General features: G+C 45.6%; 1 pseudogene; it reads right to left on the bottom strand.

The window, feature by feature from the left end:
• Positions 1–364: 364 nt before the first annotated feature.
• On the bottom strand, positions 365–482 carry LOC126106958 (5S ribosomal RNA; annotated as a pseudogene).
• Between the last annotated feature and the right edge of the window lie 10,765 nt (positions 483–11,247).

Raw genomic sequence — 11,247 nt, 5'->3', positions numbered from 1 at the left:
CTCACCAAATATATCTTACACACAAAATACAGAGGTACTTTCACATTATCAATGATACCTTTATTATCCATATTCGGCACAGCCACACACTGTAACCAGTTCAATATTTTGTGCTCTTTAACAGGTGGCTTGTGAATACGGGCAAAGCTCAGAAGTAGTAAAAGCTCGCGCGTCTTCAGGCCACGAGTGGCCTACCGGGACCATCCGACCGTCGTGTCATCCTCAGTGGAGGATGCTGATAGGAGGGGCGTGGGGTCAGCACACCATTCTCCCGGTCGTTATGATGGTGTTCTTGACGAAGCCGCTACCATTCGATCGAGTAGCTCCTCAATTGGCATCACGAGGCTGAGTGCACCCCGAAAAATAGCAACAGCGCATGGCGGCCTGGATGGTCACCCATCCAAGTAACGACCACGCCCGACAGCGCTTAACTTCGGTGATCTCACGGGAACCGGTGTATCCACTGCGGCAAGGCCGTTGCTTCAGATGTAGTAAGCCAGGAATTAAATAGCAGCTTTGGCGTTAAACGTAAAAAAATGTCTTTTCTTCAATATTTGCGAGCTGCAAAACGCGACGTACTGCAAACTTTTATAAACGCTTTTTACGTCGTGGTGAGATTTTCAACAAATTTCAACCTACAACGGTCTCCTCCGAATGGAAAATACACTACTGACCATTAAAAATGCTACACCAAGAACAAATGCAGATGATAAACGGGTATTCATTGGACAAATATATATTGGACTGATATGTGATTACATTTTCACACAGTTTGGGTGCATAGATCCAGAGAAATCAGTATCGCCGGCCGGAGTGGCCTAGCGGCTCTAGGCGCTACAGTCTGGAACCGCGCGACCGCTACGGTCGCAGGTTCGAATCCTGCCTCGGGCATGGATGTGTGTGATGTCCTTAGGTTCTAGGGGACTGATGACCTCAGATGTTAAGTCACATAGTGCTCAGAGCCAAATCAGTACCCAGAACAACCACCTCTGGCCGTAATAACGGCCGTGATACGCCTGGGTATTGAGTCAAACAGAGCTTGGATGGCGTGTACAGGTACAGTTGCCCATGCAGCTTCAAAACAATACCACAGTTCATCAAGAGTACTGACGCGCGTATTATAACGAGCCAGTTGCTCGGCCACCATTGACCAGACGTTTTCAATTGATGAGAGATCTGGAGAGTGTGCTGGCCAGGGCAGCAGTCGAACATTTTCTGTATCGAGAACCGCCCGTACAGGACCTGCAACATGTGGTCGTGCATTATCCTGCTGAAATGTAGGGTTTCGCAGGGATGAAATGAAGGGTAGCTCGTAGCACATCTGAAATATAACATCCACTGTTCAAAGTGCCGTCAATGCGAACAAGAGGTGACAGAGACGTGTAACCAATGGCACCCCATACCATCACGCCGGGTGATACCCCAGTATGGCGATGACGAATACACGCTTCCAATGTGCGTTCACCGCGATGTCGCCAAACAAGGATGTGACCATCATGATGCTGTACACAGTGCCTGGATTCAGCCGAAAAACATGACGTTTTGTCATTCGTGCACCCAGGTTCGTCGCAGGCTCTCCTGTCTGTGATGCAGCGTCAAGGGCAACCGCAGGCACGGTGACCGATCTGATAGTCCATGCTGCTGCAAACGTCGAGGAACTGTTCGTGCAGATGATTTTTGTCTTGCAAACGTCCCCATCTGTTGACTCAGGGATCGAGACGTGGCTGCACGATTAATCATAGCCATGCGGATAAGATGCCTGTCATCTCGACTGCTAGTGATACGAGGCCGTTGGGATCCAGCACAGCGTTCCGTATTACCCTCCTGAACCCACCGATTCCATATTCTGCTAACAGTCATTGGATCTCGACCAACGCGAGCAGCAATGTCGCTATACGATAAAGCGCAATCGCGATAGGCTACAATGCGACCTTTATCAAAGTCGGAAACGTGATGGTACGCATTTCTGCTCCTTACACGAGGCATCACAACAACGTTTCACCAGGCAACGCCAGTCACCTGTTGTTTGTGTATGAGAAATCGGTTGGAAACTTTCCTCATGTCAGCACGTTGTAGGTGTCGCCACCGGCTCCAATATTGTGTAAATGCTCTGAAAAGCTAATCATTTGCATATCACAGCATCTTCTTCGTGTCGGTTAAATTTCGCGTCTGTAGCAAGCCTTCTTTGTGGTGTAGCAATTTTAATGGCGAGTAGTATACTTTTGTTGACATCCACCAATGCAGGGAGAGATATCATTGTAATGAAATAAGAGAAATGAGAATTTGCTTGGAAACACTTGTTCGTTTTTCCAGCTCTTTGTTAGAGACTGAAACGGTAGTAGCGTGAAAGCGGTTCGTTGAACCACCTGCCAGGCACTGAACTGCACATTAGTCATGTAAATGTAGCCCGCCCGTCTAGCCGCGCGGTCTTATGCGTGCTTCCCGAACGGGAAGGCGTGACGGTCTCCGGCACAAATCCCTCTGGCGTATTCGTGTCGAGGTCCGGTGTGCCGGCCAGCCTGTGGATGATTTTTAAGGCGGTTTTCCATCTGCCTCGCCGAATGCCGACTGGTTCCCCTTATTCCGCCTCAGTTACACGATGTCGGCGATTACTGCGCAAACACCACATACGTGTACACCATAATTACTCTACCATGCAAACTTTTGGGGCTACACCCGTCTGGTATGGGACGTCCCCATAGGGTCCACTGGGGGCCAAGCTGCACAATAATCCGCCGGCCGGAGTGGTCGAGCGGTTTTAGGCGCTACAGTCTGGAACCGCGTGACCGCTACAGTTGCAGGTTCGAATCCTGCCTCGGGCATGGATGTGTGTGATGTCCTTAGGTTAGTTAGGTTTTAGTAGTTCTAAGTTCTACGAGACTGATGACCTCAGAAGTTATGTCCCATAGTGCTAGGAGCCAATTTTTGCACAGTAATCCTGGGTTCGGTGTGGGTCGGCGGTGGGGTGGGTGGACTGCTGTGGCCTGTTGTGGGAAACACTGAGGGCTACGGCGGGACGCACACACACTGAGACAGACACACACACACACACACACACACACACACACACACACACACACACACACAGACACAGACACAGACACACACACACACACACACACGTAGATGCAGGTGTCAAATCTGTGGCATGGGTACACCAGCGCATTCAGCAGAGCGCTGAAGACCTCCGTACCTTGTCTACAACTTTTACTGGAATGAACTGCTGCCGTTCTCAAATGCATGAAGCTTTAGCACCCAGGCACTGACGAACTCATGCAGGGAGAATAATTCAAGCACTCAATTGAAAACGAAATTTAAAATAAAATTTTGCAGGAAGTCCTAAATATTTCCAGAGTGACTCGCCACCCTGCACTCATTAGTTAAGTAACGAGCGAGACAGGGTTGTATATAGGGATGGGAAAAACAGACCGGCTAAAACCGATACCGGTACTTTAGTTCTGGGTAACCGGTATTTTTTCTATTTGCTTGGTCTCGGTTATAAAAGGTGTTTTTATTTTTTACTAATTAAAGGTAAAGAACTGAAACATCATTTAGCCACTGCTGCAGTGCTAAAATTTCTCATTTTTAATGAATCTTTTTTAAAGAACGAGTAATTTTTATTCGCAAAATTTGAATTGCTTCGAAACATAGCGTTATTGTAGAAAATGTGAAAAGCGATCAGTACTATATTAATAATAAGGCCGACAGAAAAGAGCACCAGACACGTGACACAAGAATTGGTACAGCGTTGCTGACGCAATAATGCACCTGTTGCAATGTGGCGTGGCCTATTGGATAATACGCATGCACCCATGCAGTGTGCAAAAATTGCCCCATCTGGTCTGTATCGTAGTTCGTGACTGTCGTCAACGGAGATAAATTGTATTACACAATGGGATCATCCCCAGTCTGGAAGTATTTTACGAAGTACTGTGTCTACGAAATACAAGGCTTCATTTGCTTTAAACGACGAAAAGCGGGAGGAGACACAACAAACTCCCGATATCATATGAGGAGAAAACTTAAAACTTACCAGTTCATTCACAGTTTACGATAAAAATAGAAGGTAGCTGATCTGCAAGGCGTGTCTCCAGAATAGGCCTTTATCTCCTTGTAGCCGTTGGAAACGTATGAATTAATACGAGAAATGAAATTCTTCAACCTCAGTTTTCATCCTTTACCACTGACTATCGAAGTGACCAAACAGTGGTATGATCCACGATTATAACATGATTTTGGGCAGAGTTTCAAAAAATTAATATAATATTGGAGAATACTGGCGATTTATTTGTAGTATACAACCCCTCATCTTTAGAGAACAGCAGTGAATGAATGGTGGACGGACTAGTATTTAATATTTTGATTCTATGTATCTTGAAACTGAGGGAGTCAAAGTTTTTCAATCTCTGTTCAATTTCTCCGTATATTAAGGAAATAATAGGGATGGAAAAAACCAAAATCCAGTCTCAGGAACGGCTTGCTTGGAGCGATTTTTACAGTCAGGTTAAAATGGAGACAAAAAATCGACATAACCGTAAACCGGTTATACCCGGGTTGTAGTCTGTCCCTGATGTTATTCGTCTGTACGCCGGGCAAGCAGTAAGGGGGAGCAAGGAGAAATTTGGAAAAGGAGTAATTCACGGAGAAGAAATAAAAACGTTGGAGACTGCTGATGACATTTTGTAGCAGGGACGACAAAGGACTTAGAGAAGAGCAGGTTGAAAGCCTACCCCTTGTTTGTTAAGCTGATTAATTTTCATGTAAGAAGTATCTTCCTTTAATATAAGCAGACGCAGTGCTCCGTGGTTCCCATTTCTACCGCTATGTAACTAATTCTTCCAATTAGGCCCGATAAAACCGCTGGAAAAGATAGTATTATAATTTAAAAATGAAACAACGGATAACGCAAGATACGAGAATGGCCATGAAACAATACGTGCACATTAGGGACGGTAAGACTTTTTTTCTGATACAATGAATTCAGTTAGTCGCATGAAGTGCATAATGCATACAGTGGATAAGCCTGGATTGAAAAATCATAGAATATAGTCATTATCTCAGTGGTGTGGATGAAGGATACTAAATAACGCTAAGATAGAATTTCAATTATCATTATGATTTATTTCAATAATATTTAAGAAAACTATTACTCTGTGACAAAACATTTAAGGAAACTATTACTCTCTGTGACAAACATACATGAAATCTATTCACTATCTCTTGCATCTCGTCATACCGGAAACACAGACAACACTTCGTCGCCAGTTACATCTACTAATGATTAAAATGGGTGAAAATGAACGTTACTGAATGGTGGCCTCTTAACACCATTTAGTTATTGCCACACCTATTTAACGCGCGGAGCAGGGAAGGATATTACCTTTCACTCTCTCACACTTTACTTATGTTACTACACATGCAGTACCATACCGATAAGTTCATGTTGAAACAGCGTATCATGCAACCGCAATGCAACGGGAGCAAACCAGCCGAGGTTTCATGTTCTACATCTGCATCTACATCTACATTTATACTCCGCAAGCCACCCAACGATGTGTGGCGGAGGGCACTTTACGTGCCACTGTCATTACCTCCCTTTTCTGTTCCAGTCGCGTACGGTTCGCGCGTAGAACGACTGACTGAAAGCCTCCGTGCGCGCTCGAATCTGTCTAATTTTACATTCGTGATCTCCTCGGGAGGTATAAGTACGGGGAAGCAACATATTCGATACCTCATCCAGAAACACACCCTCTCGAAACCTGGACAGCAGGCTACACCGCGATGCAGAGCGCCTCTCATGCAGAGTCTGCCACTTGAGTTTGCTAAACATCTCCGTAACGCTATCACGCTTACCAAATAACCCTGTGACAAAACGCGCCGCTCTTCTTTGGATCTTGTCTATCTCCTCCGTCAACCCGATATGGTACGGATCCCACACTGATGAGCAATACTCAAGTATAGGTCGAACGAGTGTTTTGTAAGCCACCTCCTTTGTTGATGGACTACATGTTGTTGTTGTGGTCTTCAGTCCTGAGACTGGTTTGATGCAGCTCTCCATAATATTCTATCCTGTGCAAGCTTCTTCATCTCCCAGTACTTACTGCAACCTACATTCTTCTGAATCTGCTTATTGTATTCATCTCTTGGTCTCCCTCTATGATTTTTACCCTCCACGCTGCCCTCCAATACTAATCTGGTGACCCCTCGATGTCTCAGAACATGTCCTACCAACCAATCCCTTCTTCTAGTCAAGTTGTGCCACAAGCTCCTCTTCTCCCCAATTCTATTCAATACCTCCTCGTTAGTTATGTGATCTACCCATCTAATCTTCAGCACTCTTCTGTAGCACCAGATTTCGAAAGCTTCTATTCTCTTCTTGTCTAAACTGTTCATCATCCACGTTTCACTTCAATACATGGCTACACTCCATACAAATACTTTCAGAAACGACTTCCTGACACTTAAATCTATACTAGATGTCAACAAATTTCTCTTCTTCAGAAACACTTTCTTTGCCATAGCCAGTCTACATTTTATATCCTCTCTACCTCGACCGTCATCAGTATTTTGCTCCCCAAATAGCAAAACTCCTTTACTACTTCAAGTGTCTCATTTCCTAATCTAATTCCCTCAGCATCACCCGACTTAATTCGACTACAGTCCATTATCATCGTTTTGCTTTTGTTGATGTTGATCTTATACCCTCCTTTGAAGACACTGTCCACTCCGTTCAGCTGCTCTTCCAAGTCCTTTGCTGTCTCTGACAGAATTACAATGTCATCGGCGAGCCTCAAAGTTTTTATTTTTCTCCATGGATTTTAATACCTACTCCGAACTTTTCTTTTGTTTCCTTTACTGCTTGCTCAATATACAGATTGAATAGCATCGGGGAGAGGCTACAACCCTGTCTCACTCCCTTCCCAACCACTGCTTCCCTCTCAGCCCCTTGTCTCTTATAATGGCCATCTGGTTTCTGTACAAATTGTAAATAGCCTTTCGCTCCCTGTATTTTACCCGTACCATGTTCAGAATTTGAAAGAGAGTGTTCCAGTCAACAACGTCAAAAGCTTTCGCTGAGTCTACAAATGCTAGAAATGTAGGTTTGCCTTTCCTTAATCTACTTTCTAAGATAAGTCGTAGGGTCAGTATTGCCTCACGTGTTCCAATATTTCTACGGAATCCAAACTGATCTTCCCCGAGGTCGGCTTCTACCAGTTTTTCCATTCATCTGTAAAGAATTCGTGTTAGTATTTTCGTGGCTTATTAAACTGATAGTTCGGCAATTTTCACATCTGTCAACACCTGCTTTCTTTGGGATTGGAATTATTATATTCTGCTTGAGGTCTGAGGGTATTTCGCCTGTCTCGTACATCTTGCTCACCAGATGGTAGAGTTTTGCCAGGACTGTCTCTCCCAAGGCTGTCAGTAGTTCTAATGCAATGTTGTCTACTCCCGGGGCCTTGTTTCGACTCAGGTCTTTCATGACTCCACATTATTCATGCTGTGATTAACGAATGGCAAATCCATTGACTAACGTTATAAATGCTGGCACCCACGTGGCCAAGATCATGAATCATGAAAAATTCATATTGCCTACATCTAGAACGAAACTATGCAACAAATGAAAAATTAATGAACCTAAGAACAAGAACCGTTGGTTCATGCCCTCGGTCACCTCGCGCCCAAGTCCGCTAGTTGAAACACATTAATCTGAAAAGTTTCTACAAATAAAGTAACGCTGAACGTTCCCGGTATTAATTCACGCCAGAACATGCTTCATAATCAATGTCACCCCAAAAAACCGACATTATGAATAACTTTTCTGACCATCAATGACGAGCGCCGCACCCCTGCGTCCGTCTCGTTCAATCGGCGGCCCCAGAGTCTCCTCACATGGCGCGTCCCAGGACCAACCGCCAACCGTTCAAAAAAGCTGCTGGTGGGGGTAGGACCTCAGTGAGAACCAACCGCACAAACTCTGCCCTGCTCATCCCCACTATCTTCGGAATCACGAACTCTCTCACGATTCTGCTCACGTTGTTATGTTGGTGCTAAACTACCCTACTGCTACCATCTTTGACTAACCCAGATTATTATATATTCCATACATAATTACGTTTATCCATCCACATACATCACGGGATCAAAGGATGAGAGAGGGGGTGTGACACCAAGAAAAAATTTACACGGAAGCATTCTTGAATCCAGAGGTTAGTTAGCTAGACGAAACATTCTACATCTACATCTACATCCATACTCCGCAAGCCACCTGGCGGTGTGTGGCGGAGGGTACCTTGAGTACCTCTATCGGTTCTCCCTTTTATTCCAGTCTCGTATTGTTCGTGGAAAGAAGGATTGTCGGTATGCCTCTGTGTGGGCTCTAATCCCTCTGATTTTATCCTCATGGTCTCTTCGAGAGATATACGTAGGAGGGAGCAATATACTGCTTGACTCCTCGGTGAAGGTATGTTCTCGAAACTTTGACAAAAGCCCGTACCGAGCTACTGAGCGTCTCTCCTGCAGAGTCTTCCACTGGAGTTTATCTATCATCTCCGTAACGCTTTCGCGATTACTAAATGATACTATAACGAAGCGCGCTGCTCTCCGTTGGATCTTCTCTATTTCTATCAACGCTATCTGGTACGGATCCCACACTGCTGAGCAGTATTCAAGCAGTGGGCGAACAAGCGTACTGTAACCTACTTCCTTTGTTTTCGGATTGCATTTCCTTAGGACTCTTCCAATGAATCTCAGTCTGGCATCTGCTTTACCGACGATCAACTTTATATGATCATTCCATTTTAAATCACTCCTAATGCATACTCCCAGGTAATTTATGCAATTAACTGCTTCCAGTTGCTGACCTGCTATATCATAGCTAAATGATAAGGGATTTTTTTTTTGTATGTATTCGCAGCACATTACACTTGTCTACATTGAGATTCAATTGCCATTCCCTGCACCATGCGTCAATTCGCTGCACATCCTGCTGCATTTCAGTACAATTTTCCATTGTTACAACCTCTCGATATACCACAGCATCATACGCAAAAAGCCTCAGTGAACTTCCGACGTCATCCACCAGGTCATTTATGTATACTGTGAATAGCAACGGTCCTATGACACTCCCCTGCGGCACACCTGAAATCACTCTTACTTCGGAAGACTTCTCTCCATTGAGAATGGCATGCTGCGTTCTGTTATCTAGGAACTCTTCAATCCAATCACACAATTGGTCTCATAGTCCATATGCTCTTACTTTGTTCATTAAACGACTGTGAGGAACTGTATCGAACGCCTTGCGGAAGTCAAGAAACACGGCATCTACCTGGGAACCCGTGTCTATGGCCCTCTGAGTGTCGTGGACGAATAGCGCGAGCTGGGTTTCACACGATCGTCTCTTTCGAAACCCATGCTCATTCCTACAGAGTAGATTTCTGATTTCCAGAAAAGTCATTATACTTGAAAGGACGCTCTCGGCGTAAAATGAATTATTAAACATGTATAAATTAATCAGTCAGTTAAATGAAGCGTAAAGCTGTGACGTTTCAAGGTGAGCAGACTGGAGATGAATTGGCTAGGATACAGGCTGTCCGGTCGTGTCCCTTACTTGGAATTCTGTGCGGAAATTAACATGGAAACCATTCGGCAGCTGTCAGCAGTTGCTGACGCGGAAAGAAAAAGTTACGTGATCCCTTGAAATTGCCCGATCCGCTGCCCTGGGCCTTCCGGCCAGCCTCAGCCGTGTGAGGTGAATCCGTCATTAACGTCAGCCTGCACCGCCAGGTCTCCCCACGTAATTAAAACACGCCGAGGCAGGAGCGGCTCCCCTCAAAGCCGCGATATTGGATTTCTCCAACTCGTTTCGCACGGGGGCCGCGCCAATAACTGAGTGGGCCCCCGCCGCGCACTTCTTGACTGAATAAATCAGCCCACCCCGCCGTCCCCAGTCGCCGCCAGCGCCAGGGCGGACGATCGCTAACGACGTTTGTGACCACAGCGGAGAGTTTGTTTTACACCCAGAGCCGTAACCGTAGGGTGGTGCGCAGGTGTGGAACCACTGGTCAAAGGCAAAAATAAGTGTTTTTTTTCTTTTTTTTAAATTTATGTTAAGCACTGAAAACTCAGAAGTGAAAATAGCACATGAAGTCTTCTTCGTTTGGAATGATTACTAGTTTCGGCTGACAACCTAGCCATCTTCATATGACAAAAAATTCTTGATTAGTGTCGATGCCATTACGTATTCACGTATCGTTAAAATTTTTCTTACACTACTGGCCATTAAAATTGCTACACCACGGAGATGACTTGCTACAGACCGACAGGAAGAAGATACTGTGATGTGCAAACGATTAGCTTTTCAGGGCATTCACACAAGGTTGGCGCCGGTGGCGACACCTAAAACGTGCTGACACGAGGAAAGTTTCCAACCGATTTCTCATACACAAACAGTAGTTGACCGGCGTTGCCTGGTGAAACGTTGTTGTGATGCCTCGCGTATGGAGGAGAAATGCGTACCATAACGTTTCCGACTTTGACAAAAGGTCGGATTGCAGCCTATCGCGATTGCGGTTTATCGTATCGCGACATCGCTGCTCGCGTTGGTCGAGATCCAATGAGTGTTAGCAGAATATGGAATCGGTGGGTTCAGGAGGGTAATACGGAACGCCATGCTGGATCCCAACGGCCTCATATGACTAGCAGTCGAGATGACAGGCATCTTATCCACACGGCTGTAACGGATCGTGAAGCCACGTCTCGATCTTCGAGAACAGATGGGGACGTTTGCAAGACAACAACCATCTGCACAAACAGTTCGACGACGTTAGAAGCAGCTTGGACTATCAGCTCGGAGGCCGTGGCTGCGGTTACCCTTGACGCTGCATCACAGACAGGAGCGCTTGCGATGGTCTACTCAACGACGAACCTGGGTGCAAAAATGGCAAAACGTCATTTTTTCGAATGAATCCAGGTTCTGTTGACACCATCGTGATGATCGCACCCGCGTATGGCGCCATCGCTGTGAACGCACATTGGAAGCGTGTATTCGTCATCGCCATACTGGCGTATCACCTGGCGTAATGGTATGGGGTGCCATTGGCTACACGTCTCGGTCACCTCTTGTTCCCATTGACGGCACTCTGAACAGTGGACGTTACATTTCAGATGTGTTACATCCCGTGGCTCTATCCTTCATTCGAACCCTGCGGAACCCTACATTTCAGCAGGATAATGCACGACCGCTTG

Source organism: Schistocerca cancellata, chromosome 10 (genome assembly GCF_023864275.1).
Source record: "Schistocerca cancellata isolate TAMUIC-IGC-003103 chromosome 10, iqSchCanc2.1, whole genome shotgun sequence".
Classification (NCBI taxonomy): Eukaryota; Metazoa; Arthropoda; class Insecta; order Orthoptera; family Acrididae; genus Schistocerca; species Schistocerca cancellata.
Note: the sequence above shows the minus strand (reverse complement) of the source record. Positions and strands in the feature narration are given on the sequence as shown.